Below are 20717 nucleotides of genomic sequence, written 5' to 3' on the forward strand. Positions count from 1 at the left end.
GAACAAATAATTGTCAGCCTGGTATTCCCGGCCAAGAGAGAGAGTTCAATAAAAATATTTTCGTATACAGACTTAGAGGATTGTACTCAAACCTTTGCTGAAGGAACAACTCTACCATCTAATTCAGAAAGAAGAAATATAAAATCATCAAAGTGTGGCACACGAGAAATAATAGTAATATAACAAAAATGATAAACATGAGTAAATTTAAATAAGCAGTGACCATATAAAATAATAATAAGTAGTAGTAGTTTGGGGGAATAAAATAAATATGAAACCAAAGTACTGAAAAATAATAAACTAAATGTCAGGAGGGAGGGTGAGCACCTGGGTGGCTCAGCTGGTTAAGCCTCTGACTCTTGATTTTGGCTCAGGTTATGATCTTAGGGGCGTGAGATGGAGCCCCACCTCCTCAGGCTCCAGGGTGGATGTGGAGCCTGCTTAAGATTTGCTCTGTCACTCTACCCCTGCCCTCCTGCCCATGGTGCCCCCATCCGGACCCCCTGCTGGCTTACACAGGTATGCTCTCTCTCTTAACAACAACAACAAAAAATATGTCAAGAAGGAGATGATTGGAAGGCAACTCTGCTAACCCAAAAATACAATAACTGAAATTAAAAACAACAACAAAAAAACCTAGTGAATGGGCTCAACAGAATGAATGGCATAATGGAGACACCAATTCAACAATACTATATGGACCAATTCCTTTTTTGAGAAATGCAGAAAGAAAGAAATTATGCAGCCCGAACAAAAGAGGAAAAATAGGTTTAAAATAAAAATAGTCTCAGGGCCCTGTGAAATTATAGCAAAGATCTAGCATTCATTTCATCAGACTCCTGCATGGAGAAAAGAGAGTAGGCCTGAAATGTCCCTTGAAGAATAAATGCTTAAAACTTTTGAATTTAGCAAATGACACAAACCTATGAACTCAAAAGCCTGTATAAATCCCTAAAATGATAAACAGAAAATTCCACACACAGAAACAGTAGAATTAAACATACAAAAATGGAGACAAAAGAATAAAATATTGAAAGCAGTGAGAAAGAAATGACATTTTATCTATAGAGGAAAAACTATTTGAATGACAGCGGGCTTCCATTAGAACTCATGGAAGCCAGAAGTGATGCACATTCTTTGACTCAGAATTTTATATACAATGAAATTATTCTTCAGAAATGGAGGATAGATTCAATACATTCTCAGATTAAAAAAGTAAGATAATTTTCACTTTTAGGATAGCAGACCTACCCCCCAAAATTAGGAATTTCTCTAAGCAGAAAGGAAATGATACACGAAGTTGTCTTGGAATATTGGCAAGAATGAAAGTGCAAAATAAGCAAAATATGAGTAAATACAATAGACTTCCTTTTCCTATTGAGTTTTCTAAATTATGTTTGATATATAAAACAAAAAAAAATAGCATCATCATGTGGTTCTAAATGTATGTAAAGGAAATAGTTAAGATAATTATATTGTAACCACTAGAGGGTAAAGAAAGGTCAGGTTTTTATATTTCAGTTGAATGGGTAAAATGACAATACTAGCTGACTGTAAGTTGTGTATGTATTATTTAATAAAACAAGCAACCACCAAAGAAAGAGAAGACATAAAAAGTTATATACTCCAAACACTACAAATGTATCAAAAAATGGGATACTAAAGAAGAATATTCAAACCAAAGAAAACCAAGAAAAAAAGGGAAATGATGAACTATGAGTACAGTAAAAGTAAACAAATAAATACAGAATTGAACTCTAAAATATACTGATAGAACTGAAAAGAAATATTCACAGTAAAAATAGAAAAATTCACATAAAACAAACCTCAATAGAATTTGAAAAATATATATTTTATAACAGGTATTCCCTAACCACAATGGAATTAAACTGAAAACCAATAATAAAAAAGATAAGAAAATCCCAAAACATTTAGAAACTGAATGACACACATCTAAATAATCCATAGAACAAAAATAAGTCTCAAATGAAGTTTTAAAAAATACATTTAACTAAATGAAAAAAAGAAAATACAGCATATCAAAATTTGTGAAACATAGCTAAAGCAGTGATGACAAAGAAATTAAATATATACATTAGAGAAAAGGAAAAGTCTCAAATCAATGATCTAAGCTTTCATCTAAAGAACTTAAAAAGAAAAAAAAGGGAAAGCAAAATAACCCCAAAGCAAGTAGAGGAATAATAAAGACAATATCAGAAATCAATGAAATCAAAAACAGAAACAACAGAGAAAAATCAATGAAGCAAAGCTGATTGTTTGAAAAGACTGATAAAATTAGAAAACCTCTAGCAAGATTAACAAAGAAAAAAAAGAGAGGATGCAAATTACCAATATCAGAAATGAAACAGAGATAACACTACAGACTCTGCAGACATCAAATCTACATGTATAAATTTGACAATTTAGATAAAATATACCAATTACTTGGAAAACATAAGTTACCAAAACTCATTTAACATGAAATACATATTTGAATCATCTTTCAACTATAATGAATATTAAACCTATAATTTAAAAATTCCCCCAAACAGAAATCTCTAAGCCCAAATTCTTTCACTGGGGAATTTTACCAAACTTAAGAAGAATTGGCACCAATTCTACACAGTCTCTTTACTACAGTCTGCATGTTTGGTGTTCCCCATCCCCAACATTCACTTTAGAATTCAAATGCCCAATATGGTGATGTAAGGAGGTTGGACCTTTGGAAGGTAATTAAGTCATGAGGGTTGAGCCCTTAAATGGAATTAATGTTTGTTTGTTTTTAAAGATTTATTTATTCATTTGAGAGAGAGAGAGAGAGAGAGCAAGTGAGCAAACGGAGGTGAGGAGGTAGGGGCAGAGGGAGAGGAGGATAGAGAATCCTCAAGCAGACTCCCTGCTGAGCATGGACTTCCATGAAGGACTTGGTCTCAGGACCCTGGTATCATGACCTGAGCTAAAACCAAGAGTCGGCCACTTAACCAACTGTGCTACCCAGGCACCCTGGAATTAAAGTTCTTTAAAAAAAGAGATTCCACAGAGCTTCTTATCCTGTTCTGTTAAGTGAGATACATGGAGAAGCCTGCAAGCAAAAGAGGGCAATTACCGAACCATCCTGGCACTCTGATCTCAGACTTCCAACCTCCAGAACTGTGAGAAATAAATTCCTGTTGCTTATAAGCTGCATAGTCTATGGTATTTTGTTATAGCAGCCCAGGTGCACTAGGACACTCCACCAGAAAATGAGTATACATTCCAATTCATTTCATAAAGCTGGTATTACCATGATACTCAGACAACAACAACAAAAAAGACAATTACAGGCCAATGTCCATCCTGACTATAGAATAAAAATCTGTAACAAAATATAAGCAGAATTCAACAACATGTGAAAAAAACTTATATGGCTCCATGACCAACTGTGGTTTATTCCAGGGATGTAAGACTGGTTCTATATTTGAAAAGTCATTTAGTGTCATCCAGTATATTAAGAAACTAAAGAAGAAATATGGCATGATTGTATCAATTGATGCAGGAAAAGCATTTGACAAAGTTCAATATCCATTCATTAAAAAACTCTTAAAAAATAAGAAATAGAGGTGAAATTATTCAACTGGATGAAGTGCATCTACAAAAATTCTACAGCTATTATTATACTTAATAGTGAAGGATTGAATACTTTCCCCCATAATATCAGGAACTAAGCAAGAATGTCTGCTCTTACTACTCTTATTCAACAAAATATATTCAGGACTTATATATTAAAGATGACAAAATTCTGATGAAAGAAATTAGGAATCTATATAAATTAAGAGGGATGCCTAGGTGGCTTAGTGGTTGAGTTGCATGGAGCCTGCTTCTCTCTCTGCCTAGGTCTCTGCCTTCTCTTTGTGTCTCTCGTAAATAAATAAATAAAATCTTTAAAAAATAAATTAAGAAACATACCATGTTCATGAATTATAAGAATAGTAAAGATGTACATAGTAAAGATGTATATTCTCCCAAAATTGATATTTAGGTTTAATGGACCTAATGTGCCCAACAATAGAAGGCTTGCAGGCTACTTAGACATAAACTGTGAGGGACAGTATTTGTTGAGATCATTTTAATTTTGAGTATGAAGTTCAGCTTTGCAAGATCAGAACTTTTAATTCTAGAGTATTAAAGATTCAGTAAAAGATTATTATTCTATTTTTTAATGGCTAAGGAGTAGAAAGGTTTTTTGGTCTACTCTACAAATCACATGGCATTAATAATCAAGATGGCATGTTGGCAAGAAACTTGATCTGTAGGCTTATTTTGTTTGAGGATTAGAGTGCCTTCCATGGAGACCTGTATTCTTCTATTTGCCATTGTCCCTATTACCCTCTATTGTTTGACACTTACTTCTGCCTCACTTACATACATTACCTGTTCTTCTGTAGATATTAAAATTTGAGACCTTTGACTTACAATATTGTTGCAGCAAAACCAATTCAATCTCAAGGTCAAATAATTGCCCTTAGAAACAAACTTTTGTAGTCCATAAGTTGATTAGACAAGGATTTTTAAGATATGCCAATAAAACACACAAAAAAGTAGGTATTTAGGTCCATGAGAGAAGGTTCCAGGATTTGGAGTACTAACTAGTCAGGGCTCCTTCTTTCCAAGGTAACATGAAAACCAAAATAATTTCAATATATTTTCTTAGAGAAGCTCAGCAAGTAGGCTAAGAAAGACTATTGGGTTGTAAAAAGAAATGTCTGAATATAAAAAAATGTTTATTTTTTTCCATGGAAAACTTTGAGCAGCACTGTATGCCATACCAGTAGCCAGAAAACATATTTATTAGGCTTGGTGATTTTTAAACTGATCATTCTTTGGCAGATTCTTATTATTCAATTCTCTCTCTTTTTTTAAACCTCCACACCAATACTTCTATGTTTATATCAATTGCTCTGATAGTCTGAGTGATGCACAATGGATAAAGTTAGACACTGTTTACATTGAATCAATTGAAAGATAACTTTGATCCTCCAATTCCATTTGAGACAGTGTCACATCTTCTAATACAGATGTGGGAGGCAAAATGGCATTTCAGTGGCATATTTACAAGGCATCCCTGAAACTGTGATATTTGCATATGGTAGATATCTTCAGTTTTAGCCTTTGAGTTTCATTTCATTTCAGATACTATATGTAACATTATTTGTTTAGCAGAGCAAAATAGTGGGAAGAGCAAGACCCTTGAAGTCAGATGGGTACTCATAACTATCATTTCCTACATTGTAATCTTAGGCAAGTTACATATCATCATTTATTCTTAATTTTCTCAACTATTAAAAGGAATATACTAATGCTGTCTTCAGTGGGATGTTATAAAAATTAAATAGATAATACATCCAAAAGTGCTTAGTATATAAAGATTGCAATGCAATTTATTTTTACCTTCAAAGTAATTCATTTTATAATTTTATCCCCAGATTAGAGAGTTGGAAGGATGCTGGTGAGAAATTTACTGGTGTTTTCAAATGTTTAAATATAAACCTCTCCCAAAGATAATCGTTTCCTAAAATATTTATAGTTTAATTGGGCATTATATTGTATACCATGAATTATGGCTTAAAAATTGCTTTTTCTGTATTCCAAATCACCATTTATATTTCTAAGGGGAAAATATATTCCAGATTTTAAATAATCAACTTGGAAAAAGAAATTTTATGTCACAGTCTACTCATAAATCAAGACTATTAGTGTCTAATTTTCACCCTCATATATCCTACCTAAGATTTTAAATTTCTTTGGAATAGGATTCTATTGGTGACTAATGAGGTGTTTTGCTCATAGTAAGTGGTCAACAAATATTTTTAGGTTTATTTGACGTTTAGAAGTAAGAATTAAAGGAAACCAAGTGTGGCAGGCAGATTAAGTATAAAAACGAGCTCAATTAGTTCCCTCTCTGTATCTACAACTATTATAACATGGCTTTGTAGCTTTTTCTTTAAGAATTAGAGTCTATTTCCCTACTCATGGAATCTGGGCTGGCCTTGTGATTTGCTTCGACCAATACAGAATGTGGCTGAAGTGACAATTGCCAGTTCTCAGTCTAGACTTTAAGAGGCAATTTCTATTTCCATATTTTCTTGGAACTCTGTCACTATCATCTCCAGCTAGGACCAGTCTGCTGGAGAATGAGAGGTCATGTAAGGAAAGTTCAGTTGTTTCAGCCAGGTTCATTCCACCCCAGCTTATGTCCAGCTGACCTCCAAATATGTGAAAGCCCTGCCTAGAGTTGCCTACTCTACCTACAGTTGATCACAGATACATGAGTAAGCCCAGCCAAGACCAGAATAATTTTTCACCTGACCCTTGGACTCATGAACATTTCTAAATGCTGGCTGTTTGAAGCCACACGTTTGGGGTTAGCCTGTAGTACAGCGATAACTAATGAGTACACCAGCTAGATTAGATTCTAAGAAATGAATAGGAGCTACTTCGGGAAGTGCTATGGCATGTTTTCAGTGGTGATCATAAAAGAAAAGAATTCAATGTTTCAGAGGGAAAGAAAAAGAAAAAAAGCAGTAGATTACTTAATTTTAGAAAAGGGAACAATAACAAAACTTTAGGCATTCTTTTGGGAAAAAAATAAAAGGAAGAGATGCAGACACATACATGTACACACACACACACACACACACACATACAGACATATATTTTTGCCCAAATACCTATGGAGACCCTACTGACCTCTAAAAATACCAGTTACCTATTGGAAGCTAGAAGGCCAGGAGAGATAAAGGCCATGTATCTAAAAGTCAGACATTGGAATAAAATGCTTCCTGCTTTATTAATACTTCCTGCTAAATATCCAAGAGACTATTCTGGAGGAAAGCATCTTTTAAAAAGTAAGAAGACTGCCCTAGGAAAGCAATAAGGGAGCCAGGAAACATGGGAAGTCAAATGCAAACTTAACAGTAAACAGACCCCACCAAAAAAAATGTAAAGGGCTTTCTGCAAGCAACAGCAAAGCCCAGAATATGCAGTTTTTTAAATAAATTGGAGGGAGCAAGCCAGCCAAAACCAGTGAGATGGACATAGTGCAAAAGGTTCATCGAGGAAATAAGAAAGGAGATAGTAGAAACACTCAATTAATTCTTGGCTTCAGTCATTTCTGAGGAAGGCTTTAGGGAGTTTCCTACTCTGAAATTGTCTTTTGACAGAGCTAGGTCAGAGGTTAGAGAAAAAATGATGCTAAAAGCACAAGGTGTGCTAAAATGAATTGAAAAACTGAAGGTATATGGTTTGTATCTTGGCATCCTGGCACCCAACCAAGTTTGTTGAAAAACGTGGAGGAGACAAAGAGCTCTCCCCAACCAAAATGTGCAACCGTAACAGAGGATTCTTCTAAAAAACGGGATTTGATTTTATATCTGGAAAGTTGAGAGAAACTACATACAAGAGGTGGGATCATGTGATATTTATGTAAAATATGATAGAATTATCTATTGAGACTTTTGTTCAGGCTGCTGTAGAAGCTGATTTAAGGGGTACTATGTCTGAGATTTCACAAGGAAAAAAAGCCAAGCTTTGTGCTCTGAATTCTGAGCTTTTTTGCCCCCAAGGAGTTATTAACAGCTTTTGCAAGTCAGAAATGAAAATTGAACTCAAACCATGATCCTGACCCAAACTTCTTTTTGGGGAGAATCTAGGCATATTTGGTATGAGTTAAACTGAATGGCTCATAGGAAGAAGGAGAAGAAAGCTGAAGGTAAAAAAGAGGGGAAAAATGTGGTCTGCCTGAGGTTGGTGAAAATCCCCACAGACTGAGAGAAGCAAGAGGCCTTAGATAGTTTCCGTAAATGGCAGACAGAACTTGGAGCGAGAAGAGGAGAGGGGAGCGCCTGCAAGGTACAGATGTAGGTCAGCTATTTAACCAAGAGGTGTTGAGAACAGTAGTGAAGATTTTAGTGATTAGATCTGGGGTTGGCAACAGGACTGTTGGGGCAGACAACTCTGTCCTCACACAGTGTCATGCCTGAGTGATGGCAAGGGCAGGCTTGGCAGGAACATGGCTAATGAGAGGAGAGATAGTACTAATGGTAACTGCCACAGACTAGGAGCTTGGCTCATACCTGTTTTTCTTTTCTTTTCTTTTCTTTTCTTTTCTTTTCTTTTCTTTTCTTTTCTTTTCTTTTCTTTTCTTTTCTTTTTTTTTTTGGCTCATACCTGGTTTTGGTGGTCCAATAATCAGTAAGATCAAACACCTCAACTCTTTTGAAAGGGATTCATAATTTAAATCTGTAACATTTATTGGATATGAGTATTCTCAGAAAATGCTTAACCTACTACAGCTTATCAAAGTGAAATCACGAGGTAATATCTTTTTTAAAAATAGAAATCATCACTGATTAATCCATTTGAATTATTTGCAAAAATAGCCTGAGAAAAATCAGCAGATTTAATTTATGTAGCTGTTTAAAAGACCATTGCCAAAACTCTATGACAAGAGCTATTTAAAATTTTTCTCTCTATTTTGAATTATGAAACATTTCATATGCTCTAAAAAGGTCAGAACATGAAATAACAGACACCCAAATACTGACCACCCAGATTTCATAGATGTTAACATTCTGTTGAATTTGTTTCACATCCTATTTTTAAAAATAAATTATTGTACATGGAGCTAAAGTCTCAACTCCATCCTTCCCTCTCTCATTCCCTGGAGGGAATCCCTATTTTGAGGCTGCATATAATATTGTTTTATATTTGATTATGTATAAATGCCTCCATAAAAATACACCATATTATTTTGTATTATAAAATTTTTACTTAACTAGTATTACAAATAGATTTTTATATAGCATTCATTTATAATATTTAATTTCTTTCATACCTGTGGATATGCTGCTAAATGCTGTGCAGTATCCTTGGCTTCTACCTGGTAAATGCCAGTAGCAACCCCCTCCACCCTGAGTGGTAACAGCCAAAAATGTCTCCAGACCTTGCCAAATGTACCCTGGGGGACAAAATTACCCCGAACTGAAAACCACAGATCTAGCACATTGCACTCTGTCCACCACTTTGCCAACTCTACTGAGCATTTTCCAGAATCTTGGAAGTGACTGTCTTCTCTAGGTCAGACTAACATTTTATTCTTTTAATTTCGAAGTGAGGCCAATATTGAAATCATTCAAGAAAGTCAAGGACTAGTCAAAGTGGTTTTCCTATTGTCCTCTTACTGTGTACTCAAAATAACATTACACATACCACTCAGATTTTATTATAGGAGGTTTTTTTTACTTTTTAAATTTTTTATTTTAATTCCAGAATAGTTAACGTACACTGTTATATTAGTTTCAAGTGTACCATATGGTGATTCGGTAATTCCATACATCATCCAATGATCATCACAAGTGCACTTCTTAATCCCCATCATCTTTTTAACCTCCCCCCCACCTACCTCCCCCCTGGTAACCATCAGTTTGTTCTCTATAGTTAAACATGTTTCTTTCTTTCTCTCTCTCTCTCTCTCCCGCTGTCCTTCTCTATTTTTTCTTTGCTTGTTTGTTTTGTTTCTTAAGTTCCACATATGAATGGAATCATATTTGTCTTTCCTGACTGACTTATTTTGTTTAACAGTTTACTCTCTAGTTCCATCTATGTTGTTGTATATGGCAAGATTTCATTCTTTTATATGGTGCAATAATATTCCATTATATTCCATTATACATACACACACACACCACATCTTTATTCACGCATCTAATCAAGGGATACTTCGGCTGTTTCTATAATTTGGCTATTATAAATAATTCTGCTATACACAGGTATGCATGTATCCCTTTGAATTACTGTTTTTTTTTTTTTATTTTTGGGGGGGTAAATATCCAGTAGTGCAATTACTGGATCATAAGGTAGTTCCATTTTTAACTTTTTAAGGTATCTCCATACTGTTTCCCACAGTGACTACACCAGTTTGCATTCCCACCAATAGTGCATGAGGGTTCCTTTTGCTCCACATCCTCACCAGCACTTGTTGTTTCTTATATTTTTGATTTTAGCCATTCTGACAGATTTGAGGTAATATCTCATTGTGGTTTTGATTTACATTTCCCTGATGATGAGTGATGTTGAGCATCTTTTCATGTGTCTGTTGGCCATCTGAAAGAATGTCTTCTTTGAAGAAATGTCTGTTCATGTTTTCTGCCCATTTTTCAGTTAGATTATTTGGGGAGTTTTGGCTGTTGAATTGCATCAGTTTTTTATATATTTTGGATACTAATCCTTTATTAGATATGTCATTTGCAAATATCTTCTCTAATTCAGCAGGTTGCTTTTTAGTTTTGTTGATTGTTTCCTTCACTGTGCATAGCTTTTTATTTTGATGTAGCCACAATAATTTATTTTTGCTTTTATTTCCCTTGCCTCAGGAGACATATCTTGAAAAATATTGATACAGGCTATTACATAGATTTTAATACACAGCTTAAGTGATGATTATTTTTCACAAGCCTGCATATCAAGACATGCTCCATTTTGAAGATAGTAACAGAAACAACCTTATAGCTAGGTTTCTGCTGTATATGAATGAGGTGATCTGAATAGTATATACTATCTTCTGTCATAAAAGTAATTTGCCATGATGTTTCAATTTCACACCTCCATTACATCATTTGAGGTGATTTTAATAGATAGTTTCCATGGCTTTTAATGGCATCATTCCTACAGGCTGGCAAAATTGTTGAACAAAGTCCACTCAGGAAAGTGTTTTCTTTTAATGTGAACACATGTTTCTAGACTTGTACCATTTTTTTTCTCCAGAAATACAATTTTTTGAAGTTTAGACTTAGCTCTTAATCATTTACATGCTACATTATCTATCATTATTTCTGCTCACTTTTTTTTTTTCCTGTATTCTTTGTGAACTGGAAACATTATTTGTCTTTATCAGCTGATTTTCTATTATGTTCCTTCTATTTTTTAACTCCTGACATGTTTGAGTAATGTTAATGATGCTCTAGTAGTTTCATTTCTTTTCAATATCTTAAATAATTTTTAATTATGTAAGTAGTATATTAGTCTATTTTTATAAACTAAAAATGTTGTGAACTATTTTTAGTTTACAAATATTTGCAGATTTTTCAGTTATCTTTCTGTTCTGATTTCTAATTTGATTCCATTGTGTTTAGTGAACTATTTTGTATAACTTGAATTATTTTAAATTTATTAACACAAATTATGGTTTATGTAGGTAAGTATCTTACATGCACTTTAAAAGGATGAATATTCTGCTGTTGTTGGGTGGAGTTTACTATAAATGTCAAGAAGTGACTTGGTTGATAGTATTCATATAGATCTTCCTAAATTTCTATTTGTTGTCTCCATTATGGTGAAAGGAATACTGAAATCTTTGACTATAATTGGAGATTTACCTGATTCTCATGAAGTCCTATCACTTTTGGCTTTATGTATGTCGAAGCTCTGTTATTAGGTCAATAGACTTCAATTACGTTTTCTTGATTGATTGTATCATTTATCATTATAAAATTGTCTTCTTTATCCCTGATAATATTTTTTGTTATGAAATCTGGTTTGTCTGATATTAACATAACTACTCCAGATTTGATTTAATTAATATTAGCATAATATATGTATATTTCCATCCTTTTACTTTTACCTATTTTTGTCTTTGTTTTAAAGTACATTTATTATAGGCAAAATACAACTGGATCTTGTTTTGCTATTTTTGTCCTGAAAATTTCTGCCTTTTAAATGGGGTATTTAGACCATTTACAATTAATGTGAGTACTAACATGTTTAAAGTTAACTATCCTATCTTGTTATTTGCTTTCTATTTGTTCCATTTGTTCTTTCTTCCAGGTTTCTTCATCTTCTGCCTTTTAAAAATTTATTAATATTTTTATCATAATTTTATATCTACTTTGTAGCTTATTAGCTAGAAATTTGCTATAACTTTGTCATTTATAATTATAACATACATCTTTAATTTATTACAGTATCCTTTAAGTGGTGTGGTACCACTTCTCATGTATAAAAGACTTATATTAGTAACTTCCATTTCCCCCTTCCTGACCTTCCCATGTTATTGTCATATATTTACTTTTACATGTTTTTGTATACTAAATATTATGAATCCTCATTCGATTTTTGTGTAAAAGGTTGATTATTTTATAAAGAGATTGACATAATAGGAAAAAAATACAGATTTACTCATGGAGTTTACATTTCCAGTGCTCTTGATTCCTTTGTATAGACCCGAATTTCTCCTTCTGTGTAAAGGACTTCCTTCCTTCCTTCCTTCCTTCCTTCCTTCCTTCCTTCCTTTATTTACATGAATCTTCATATTGTCAAGTCTGAAAAACATCTTTATCTGAACTTTTTGAAGGATTTTTTTGTTAAATATGGAATTCTAGGTTGATGTGTGTGTGGGTTTTTTTCATTACTTAATAAACGTTGCTCCACTGTTATCTCATTTACATTGTTTCTGAAAAGAAACCTCATATAATTCTTGTCTTTGTTCCCTTATACTTGACTTAAAATTTCCTCTGGTTGCTGTTAAGATTTTTATCTTTACCACTAGCTTTGAGCAATGTGATATATTGTGCCTTGATATAGTTCATGTTTCTTATGCTTGGGATTTGTAGATCTTCCTAGATCCATGAATTTATCATTTTTATCATATTTGGAAAACTTTGGCCATTATTTATTCAAATATTTTTTTTCTGTCACTAACTCTCTTCTCCAGGGACAACAATACCATATATGTTAAACTGTGAAGTTTTCCCACAGCTCACAGATGTACCATTCTCACTTTCTTTTTTTTTTCCCTCTGTGATATTTTTTTGATAGTTTCTATTGTATATCTCCAGGTTCATTGATCCTTTCCCGTATATTTTTAAAAATCACAAATTGTAGTTTTAATTTCTAAAACTTACTTCTCTTTGAGTATTTAAAAATATTTTCATGTTTCTACTTACGGTTTTTGAATATATGGAATACAGTTATAATTACTGTTTTAATTTCTTTGTTAATTCTAATACCTGTGTCAGTTCTGTGTTGAATTTGAGTAATTGATATTCCTCTTCATTGTGGGTTATATTTTCCTGCTTCCTTGAATTTCTGGTAATATTTGATTAAAGGCTAGATCTTGTGAATTTTACAACTTGAGGTGTGGGATATTTTTGTATTCTCATAGATATTTCTGGCTTTTGTTCTGCAGTGTGGTTAAGTTCCTTGAAACAGCTTCAGCCTTTTGAATTTTGCTTTTAAGATTTGTCAGAGGGAATCAAAGTAGTGGTCAATCTGGGGCTGATAATTCCCAACTATTGAGGCAAGATGCTCATGTGTACTCTGCCCAATGCCCCATTAATCTTGAGATTCCGGCTGGCGAGAATAGGCACTATTTCAGTCCTATATGAGTGCTGGGCACAATTATTGCTAATCTTTTGTGTGATCCTACTGCCAAACTGGGAGTTTTCTCATGTGGTTACACTTACCAGTGCTTAGCTGAATACTGGAGGGGAAGTATCTTAAATGTCTAGAGTAGTCATTGTGCAGCTCTCTCCTCTCCAGTACTCTGTCCTGCAGACTCCTATCTCAAAGTCTCCCTAAACTCTCAGCTCTATCTCCTCAATAGTGCACCAGACTCAACTTGCCATCTTCTGCTGTATCCTGGAAACTTTCCAAGGCAGTGATGTGAGACAATGATAGTGTTCATTTCACTTGTTCCTTTTTTCCTCGGGGGTTATTATCATTCATTGCTGATGTCCAGTATCTTGGAACTACTGTTTCATATATTTTGGTCATTTTTTGGTTGTTTAGGATGCAAGGTAAATCCATTTGCTGAAATGCCATCTTGGACAGAACTAGAAGTTCCATCAATTCATTTTTACTTTAATTATAAAACATTCATAGCATACATGGTAGCATTAAAACCCTCTCATTCAAAAAATAAAAAATAAAAAAATAAAACCCTCTCATTCCAGTTACCCTTCTCACAGTATCGTCTCTCAGGAATTTGGAATGTGTCCTTCTACTTCCATTTCTATGTATTTACGTACATTTACAGATTTTTAAAAATTAAGTTTTCAATCTGGATGTATCTTTTCAGTGTCATTTTGTTTTCAAAAAGTCTGTGGCTATATTTATGTTTATATCTTCTATCTAAATATTATACAAAACTTTTCAGTTCCATGATAAATCAAGGTAAATATTTTTATAGTGTATTTATTCATGTGTATATATGTATGTGTGTATATATACACACACATGTGTATATATGTGTATATATCATGTATATATATACATATATGTGTATATATACGATATATATAAAGGTCAGAGATATATATTTCAATGTATCTATACTATCTATAAATAAATAAGTAGGTACAATGAATATCCAGGATCTATTCTATATTTGCAGAGACAGACACCTTTATCAATATCTCTAGATATCTCTAGATAGATGGATAGATAGATACATACATACATACATATATAGATTCTGAACATTTATCGCTTGATCATTCCTAATTACCTTAATATTTGCCAATTGCAAGTAAGATCCTTTGATCCCACAAAATTCTACATCTAGGAAGCAGCCTGAGAAAGCTAATCAGTCTCAAAGGTAGAGCTTTGGTGATCTCTCCACATATGGCCAAAGAGGATAATAAAAAGAAGGACATCCCTGAGGGGCCTCAAAAGTCAAGAACTTGGAAACTATTTCAGAGAACAGAATAATCAAGTGCTAATGAAAGAGCATTTTCTACCTTCAGAATAGAGTATCCTTGTAATAACCTAGAGGAATTTCAGAATTGCTTTGGACCAGGGTCTATAGAATCTCTCCCTCTCTTTTCTAAATTGGAATGTTTATTTGGATAACCTGATCTTTTTGGCAGTTTCATTTCAAGAAAATGAAGGATAGATAATTGCCATTTTGGTTCATGGATTTCCAAACCAAGAAAAGATACATATAGAAATTTATCCCAAGGTGGTGATTGGATATGTCTTAGGAAGGAGGCAAGTATAATACAGTAATTGGATAGGACTTGGGATGGGGACAAGTATAACTTACTGATAGAAAAGTCAACTGAGATGCCTGGGTGGCTCAGTGGTTGAGTATCTGCCTTTGGCTCAGGACATGATGCTGAGTTCTGGGACTGAGTCCCTGCATCAGGCTCCCTGCAAGGAGCCTGCCTCTCCCTCTGCCTATGTCTTTGCCTCTCTCTCTCTGTGTCTCTTATGAATAAATAAATAAAATCTTAAAAAAAAAAAAAAAGAAAAAGAAAAAAGTCAACCATATATTTGTAATTAGAAAGGTTTATTATGATAGTTGTTAGGGAAATTTGTGACAAATATCAATTTCCTCATTTTGAGCACAAAGTAGGACTGTTCTAAACTAACTTGCTCTAAGCCCTGGCTCAGTGACTTGCTTTAGTAAGTGCAATGTGAGTGAAAGTGTTGCATGTCACTTCTGGATGAAAGCTTTAAGAGTCAATGTTTAGTTTTCCATGCTCCTTTTTCCTGGTTTTGCAGTCAAGGAAGCCAGAGGAGAAAAGGAAGTTCTATCAGCCTAAGCCATGCAAGGCACAAAGATAAGCAGAATTTTCAAGCTGACCTGGGTTAGATAAGTAGTATGAACAAGAACTACATTTATTAGTTGTATGCCACTGATATTTGATTGTTTTTTACTTCACATAATCTAGCTTCTAAATATGATATATGGGTTTTTCCTGTATCTTGATGCTTGTCGTTAACAATTTACAGAAACATCCTTATCTTCTGTGTCTTCCGGGGCCTCCTTTCTATTCATGGCTCAAATTCCCCATGTCTTCGAGTTTTTGTTTTTTCCTCTTCTTTAACTGAATAAAGATCTATAGATCTGGGTTTTGCCCACAGACACTATTTATGGATTGTCTCAGTATCCTCCATTCTCCACACCTAGGTAAGGAGAATCAATCTGCTATCATGAGATCAAGAAATGTGTCCACTGTTTGTATTGATCATGTATCTTCTTAGGATGTGTGTCTTTATTTTTGAGGTGAGGGTCTATTTCTACTGCCCAATTTTCTCACTATGATGCTCAAACACTTTTGCTTTTTAAAGTCTGAAGCCCATATGTGGTTCTTTTATTGACACCAAACAAATAAACCACTATACATGCAATACTGCTCCCAAGTATTTTGCTGGTCTCATGCCTACCTACATGATTTGTAGGTTGGTTTCCTACAATACATATTAAAGCAACATGGGTTCTTGCAGGTTAGAAAGACTGAATAAAATAACAAAGTTCTATAATGTGCATGACACAATGCCCATTTCACTGGTTCAATTTGTTATTCTTTTTCAAGGTCTGTTACATTCGAAATTTCTGCAGTTCAGTTTGTTTTCCCTGTTTCCTATTGGTAAAGTTATTTTATTAAACTTTCTTGGATTCTTTTCCTTTTTGTTACAAGAGTAACCTGGGTTATTCTTGGAGTAAAATAATTAAAGAGTTAAATGCTATACTTCAGTCATTTTCAATCAATCCTCTTGTTGCCTTAATAGCTAACTGAATATAATAGCTCTCAAGATATTATTCTAGAAAAAAATGCCTGTACATATGAATGCACCTGATTTTTATACCAATATTCTGGGGTCCAGAATGAATAGAGCAGGTAACTGCCTCCATTGAGAATTAAGCCTTAACAAGATTTATTCCTGTCTGGGTTCGTTACACATTGTACAAGGACGTCCAAGGAAATGTCAAATGAGATCTTTTAGTTTTCATTGGGATAAAATTAGACTAGGTCTGATGAGCCAGAAGAGTACGACTGAGGGCCGTGGGCACAAGCACATTATGTGGCTGTGCCCACAGACTGATCCACAGAGTATTTCTCCTGGGATTCTGAAACCAGCTGCCAAATTTACCACTCAGTTCCTGTGCTGTGTTCCATGTGACTTTCTGCTTATCCTGGCTTTGCTTCTAGTTCTTTTGCACTCAGCTGGCTATCTTGGCGCCCCTCCCCCCAGCTTCCCCAATAATCTGCTTCTCTGGCTCCCACTCATAGCCCCTCTATTGGAATACAACCTTAATTTGACACTGTCCTGAACTTGGTCACTGGTTTCCTCCCTGAGAGAGAAAGACCTTTTTCCCAGGCAATAGCAGCCAGAATCTTAACCCAGCTAACTCCATTTGGCTGGATATTATTAATTGCGGGAGACTCACCCTCTTCCTTTCTCTCTTTTTCTCTCCCTTTCCCTCTGTCTTCCCTCCCTCACCTTCAGTAGTTATGATATTCATTTCCATTCCTACTCAAATTAACTCTTCGAAGAGTAGCCACTTAAGAGGGAAGAGTCTACTATTTGATGTACTATTACTCTTCTAAAGTTTAGTTTGTGTTTGGATAACATCATTTCCATAAGACTTTTCTTGGTCAAACCTTGAGAAACATGATAGTTCATTTGTCATTCACTTCTAACCATTCTCACCCACTTCACATACTTACCCAGGCCAGCTTTGACACTGTCACCATTAAGTTATTATATTCACATTTTTAGCTCAGGGTTTCTCAACCTTGGCACTAATGACATTTTGGGTTGGACAATTCTTTGTTGTAAGGGACTATCCTGTGCACTATAAAATATTTAGCAGCATTCTTGCACATATCGATGACACTCCTTCTGCCTCCCCAGTCTTGACAACTAAAAATGTCTCCAGACGTTGCCAAGTATCTCAGAAGAGGTGGATGGAGGGCAAATTTATTTCCAGTTAAAAACTGTAGCTGATGAACTCTATTTGATATACTTAGAGAAAATTTTTAGATGGCCATGAATTGACTACAAGAGGCTTCTCCAATCCTTAAATGGCTTTTTTTTTTTTTTTTTTTTTTTTTTTTCCTGAGGGCCGTATAGGAAACTTTCAATTACCAAGTTGGATACAGGAGTTTTCTACATATGCCTAAATGGACAGATAGAGATTTAAATGCTTTTACACACATGTGCAAGGACCAATCCCACAAGTTAACCTCTACTCTTGAGCAATTGTTGACCTAACAGTTTATCCTCTCCTGCTTCTCCAGCACTCTCTGCCACACTTTGAATTAGAGAGTTCTATTTGACTATAGGAAAGTGGTTGCAGTCATAAAGTAAATTCTACCATATGTTTTCTTTATAATAAAAAATAGATACTTGTCTATTTTTAAAGCAACTTTTCAGACAAATTGATTGTGAACACACGTCAAAATTTTATTTCAAACTTGCTGCAAGAGAGTAGACATTTCTCTTTGGGTGGATTTTATGGGAAACTAAAAGTGGACAGAAAATATTGTTAGCTAGGTATAAGAAATGTCTAGTTAAAAGTCATTTGGCTTACTAAGAGAATGATGATGATTAGCTGGGTAAGGAAAATTTAACTTCTAAGAAAAAACTTAAACTCATCAAAATCAGAAATGCTAAATATATTCCAGAAAAGTCTATTAATAACATTGTAAAACAAAGATCTTTTAACATATTTTCTAAGGTTTGAAAGGATGTTTTTTCTTCACACTTAACCAACTTTTAAGGAACAAGTGTATGCCAGGGGTAGGAGAGAGATGAAATATTGACACATAGTTGCTGGAAGTATATTTCTGGAAGGTAAAATTCCTGAACTCCCTTACTTATCCATAGGTCTACCTCTTTCCCTGCTAAAGTATCTTCTTTAGACCTCCATAATGTGATTATCCACTCACTTTTTAAACATCTACATCTACAGAATTTAAGTTTGCTCTGGGATTTCTCCTTCCCCTTCATCAAAACGCTCTTTAGGCCCGAGTAGTTGATGGTAAGTTTCTAGGTCCTACAGCAGGAGAATCTATCTGGCGCTTTGGTACGTAACAGTGCAGTTTCTCATGAGGCATTCCCACTAGCATGGAAGTAAATAACCCATTGAGTCTACTCAGTGTAGACCTTTTTTTTTTTTCTCTCAGAAACACAGAATATACACACATGTATGCACATGCTCCTTGAAGAACAAACGTCGGTTCTTAGAGACCATACCATTTTTTCTCCCTGCTTTATTACCAACGATATAAGTACACTCTGCATTAAAGTGCCTTTTCATTTCCACTTCCTTTCATTCAGATTTTACTCTCTCAGACCTACTAGAAATAAGAATTAGACATACTACTGAGTGATATCTTCTTCTCATAACTACCCAAAGACTGCTAACGCTTGGATATTATCACTCCCATGGCTTAGTTGAGTTCTTATGCAAGGCAATGATTGTGATAAAGGGTTGAACATTAAGGCCCGATGTTATGTGCTGCCTCAACATCTGGGAGAAATCAGAGAGCCTTAAAGAGCCTAGCTGCAAGTTCTCTTCCCCAATTCACTCCCATAGCTGAGGTCTCCTTGCCAAGAAACATTCTTTATTAAAAGGATCACATATGATTCCTGCTTATCCCTGAGATGTGTTTTAGTTCCTTGCCAGTCCACAGGATTATCCAAACATGTCAGTCATACCCTCCCATGGGAACCAGAGGGCAACTCAAACTCATGATCCTGAAAACAAAGCCTTCCTACCAAAGCCCTCTTTTTCATGCCAGTGTGCAACTCCTGTATGGTCCTGCATGGTGTGCTGTATGTACCCTCCCTCCTTGTGCTATGGGTATATGTAACTAATAAATGGCTGTTTATCTCATGTGTTCAGTGCCAGATGTTGTGTGTTCAGCCATTGCCATAATCCTAGAGTAGGAATCCAACCCTCAATAGGAGGCCATCAAACAATGGTGACCCTTATCTTTGCATTAATGATAGTGAGAGAAGGGGGCTTTTATTCCAAGAGCATTTAAAAAATTCAGTGCCGTATGCACAGTAAAATGTATGGATATTAAGTACAGAGCTCAATGAATTTTTGTATGAACTTTCTGGTATTAAAGTATATTTTTAAACACTTTAATCATATTTATTATGGTTACTTTTTTATAGTAAAAGTTTAATTATATTTATCCCCCTATGTATATAACTCCTAGTTTTATTTTGATTCTTTAATTCCATTTTTTCTTTTTCTTTTTTTTTTTTTAAGTAAACTCTGTGCCCGACACAGTACTCAAACTCATGACCCTGAGATCAAGAGTCTCATGCTCTACTGACTGAGTCAGCCAAGTACCCCATCATTTCTTTCTTTTAAATTCTATTGTTTTCCTTCTGAAGCACATTCTTTAATAGTTCTTTCATCGACTGCTTACATAACCCAAACTTTCTTATTATGCTTTCCGAAAAAGGTTTTATTTTGTTTGGATTTTTGAATGACATTGTAGCTAGTTCTAGAATTTTAGGCTTTAATTTAGGCTTTTAGTATCTAAAAGATACTCCATTGTATCTGGCATCTACTGCTGCTGTTGATAAATCTCTTGTCAATCTACATAGTGTTACTTTGTAGGTAATCATGCTTTTTGTAGATGATATTAAATTTTCTCTCTTTTTCTTTTATGTTCTATACTACAAAATGCAGGTGCATAAATCATGAACGTCTGTATGTTTTTATTTAGTGGTTTATTTTTTATTGAGCTATGGCATATTCAGCCAATTGTACATTCCAACTGGAAAGTTCAGTGAAATTTTCAGTCCATATATACACCTTTCTAATAACTACCTCAATTAAGACGTAAAACATTTCCTTTACCTTAAGAAGTTCACTCACACAGCTTTCTTGTCAATATCATCTAAAGGTCACCAGTAATCTGATTTCTAGC

This window comes from Canis lupus, chromosome 11, assembly GCF_011100685.1.
Source record: "Canis lupus familiaris isolate Mischka breed German Shepherd chromosome 11, alternate assembly UU_Cfam_GSD_1.0, whole genome shotgun sequence".
Taxonomy (NCBI): domain Eukaryota; kingdom Metazoa; phylum Chordata; class Mammalia; order Carnivora; family Canidae; genus Canis; species Canis lupus.